This window comes from Nanorana parkeri, unplaced genomic scaffold (assembly GCF_000935625.1).
Source record: "Nanorana parkeri isolate BGI_ZX_2015 unplaced genomic scaffold, ASM93562v1 scaffold188, whole genome shotgun sequence".
In the NCBI taxonomy this organism is placed as follows: domain Eukaryota; kingdom Metazoa; phylum Chordata; class Amphibia; order Anura; family Dicroglossidae; genus Nanorana; species Nanorana parkeri.
The window spans coordinates 413,846-417,102 of record NW_017306456.1 but is presented as its reverse complement, the minus strand read 5'-3'; positions in this window follow the sequence as shown (position 1 = coordinate 417,102).

Here is a 3,257-nt window from a genome sequence, read left to right as displayed (position 1 = left end):
ACAGGCAAATGGCCACTTACAGTGGCGTAACTAGAACCTTCAGGGCCCGGTTGGAAGATACCAAGAAGGGCCCCCCCCAACCCCCCACCGCCATGGCACAGTGTGGTTAACTTTATATAGCCTGTGCAAATGAGAAGAGATGTGGGAGGGGCCCAGCAGGCTCCACCCACTACAGGCTGCCTGCACAAAGCTACAGGAGGGGCGGAGACAAGACCAGTCACCCTGCACAAGGAGAGAATGTAGCAGTGACTGGTCTTTATTACAGGAGGGGGTGGAGACAAGACCAGTCACCCTGCACAAGGAGAGAATGTAGCAGTGACTGGTCTTTATTACAGGAGGGGGTGGAGACAAGACCAGTCACCCTGCACAAGGAGAGAATGTAGCAGTGACTGGTCTTTATTACAGGAGGGGGTGGAGACAAGACCAGTCACCCTGCACAAGGAGAGAGAGCAGCAGTGAGCGGTCTTTATTACAGGAAGCTCCAAGTCTTACGCTGGATTACTGCACAGAAGAAATACCCATGGGTGAAATTTGGGATTGCAATTATTTCTTTCCACCACCAGATGTCCTCAGTATTTTGGTATGTATGACATCCACCATCATTCAACCTGGAAAACTGAGGACGTCCTGTGAGTGCAGGAAGTCATGGACCTGCTCCCTAAGGAGGGTCACCATGTCTCCCTCCCCTCACAGTGTCATGATGCAGAGGGTGGCGGCGTCACATCAGTGATGCTTTCTGCATCATTGAGGGCTACCTTCCTCCAGGAGAAAATCCGATAAGGACCTTGTGCATCATGTGACCGGCCTGAAGACATCTGAGAGATCTGGGTGCAGGGTAGGCAAAAGTGGCAGTCACCTTGGGAGATTCACCAGGAAAGGGGTTGCAAATAAGGCAGGGCCTTCAACCTATGAGCCCCATCAGGAGGGGGTGCAAATAAAGAAGGGACCATCAACCTATGAGCTTCATCAGGAGGGGGTGCAAACAGGGCAGGACCTTCAACCTATGAGCTCCATCAAGAGTAGGTGCAAATAAGGCAGGGCCTTCAACCTATGACCTCCATCAGGAGTAGGTGCAAGTAAGGCAGGAACCTTAACCTATGACCTCCATCAGGAGTAGGTGCAAGTAAGGCAGGAACCTTAACCTATGACCTCCATCAGGAGTAGGTGCAAGTAAGGCAGGAACCTTAACCTATGACCTCCATCAGGAGTAGGTGCAAGTAAGGCAGGAACTTCAACCTATGAGCTTCATCAGGAGTAGGAGTAGGTGCAAGTAAGGCAGGACCTTCAACCTATCAGCTCCATCAGGTGTAGGAGTAGGTGCAATTAAGGCAGGACCTTCAACCTATGAGCTCCATCAAGAGTAGGTGCAAGTAAGGTAGGACCTTCAACCTATAACCTCCTTCAGGAGTAGGTATAAATAAGGCATCACCTTCAACCTATGAGCCCAGAGATGGCCTTTAAATGATGTTTTCTCCATCACCATGTCCCCATGTTGATGGAGAAAAAGATTGATGGAGAAAAAGAAAGGGGTCTGTGTGGGAGTACTTATCGGGATCTGGAAGCCACCTTTAATGTAAGGGGGGCCTTCTTATATAACCGCCATTAATCACGTCATCCAGTGGTGTAGATCCAATGTCAAGAATGTCATCCAGTGGTGTAGATCCAATGTCAAGCATGTCATCCAGTGGTGTAGATCCAATGTCAATCATGTCATCCAGTGATGTAGATCCAATGTCAATCATGCCATCCAGTGATGTAGATCCAATGTCAATCATGTCATCCAGTGGTGTAGATCCAATGTCAATCATGTCACCCAGTGATGTAGATCCAATGTCAAGCATGTTATCCAGTGGTGTAGATCCAATGTCAATCATGTCATCCAGTGATGTAGTTCCAATATCAAGCATGTCATCCAGTGATGTAGATCAAATGTCAATCATGCCATCCAGTGATGCAGATCCAATGTCAATCATGTCATCCAGTGGTGTAGATCCAATGTCAAGCATGTCATCCAGTGGTGTAGATCCAATGTCAATCATGCCATCCAGTGATGTAGATCCAATGTCAAGCACGTCATCCAGTGATGTAGATCCAATGTCAATCATGTCATCCAGTGGTGTAGATCCAATGTCAAGCATGTCATCCAGTGGTGTAGATCCAATGTCAATCATGCCATCCAGTGATGTAGATCCAATGTCAATCATGTCATCCAGTGGTGTAGATCCAATGTCAATCACGTCATCCAATGATGTAGATCCAATGTCAATCATGTCATCCAGTGGTGTAGATCCGATGTCAATCATGTCATCCAGTGGTGTAGATCCAATGTCAATCGCGGCATCCGGTGATGTAGATCCAATGTCAATCACGTCATTGAGTGATGAAGCCTTATACTTGGCTCTTGTATGGCAACAATATTTACTTATTGTTGGCTTTAAAGTAAGGCAGGATAAAGCGCCTGACATAATTCCCTCTGCGCTGTCATAACTCATGTCATCGGTCCACATCTGCCGGAAGATCAGCGTCTAACATCTGTTTACCCGATTCAAGGTTCTGGTAATGTGTTTGCTTTCAGATGTGTATCGGTGCCATAAAAATAATAACAAGCGTATTCCATCATAAAGCCTCATTCCTCGTAGACGGAGTTCAGATACGTTCCTGAGCCCCAGAGGGACAGGGCGACGTGGAAACTCCCTGGTCCGTGGCTGCGCGGCTCTTGGGTTTAAGAAATTTTATGGCGGGGAAGATAAAATCGGACGCTCCTGCGGGAGTATTTCTAGGAAACGTTGGAGGACAATAGATTCCAGTGAAAGGATATTGGATTACTTATTGTTTAAGTTGTATCCTTCCAAAGGAAACTCTAAATTTTCCCACCGGGAACGTCAAAAGATTCTGAAACGTAGAATTAGTTTAAAGCTGAACTTCTGCCTTCCCTTCAGTCTTGCACACCGCTATTCACACTTACATGTTCCTAGAAACATTTCTGACTTAAAACAGGGATTCTTGGGTCACATATATTGCGATACATGTTCAAGCTGTCCAACTGCGCCAAAGTGTTCCCTTCCTGGCTAACTGCCTCAAAGTGATCCCTCTCTGGCCAACTGTGTCAAATTAACCTCCTTGTTACCAGCTACGTCAAAGTGATCCCTCTCTGGCCAACTGCATCAAAGTGACCCCATTTGGCCAAAAGCACCAAAATGACCCCTTTCTGGCCACCTACCTCAAAGTTAACTCTCTATGAACAACTGTGTCAAAGT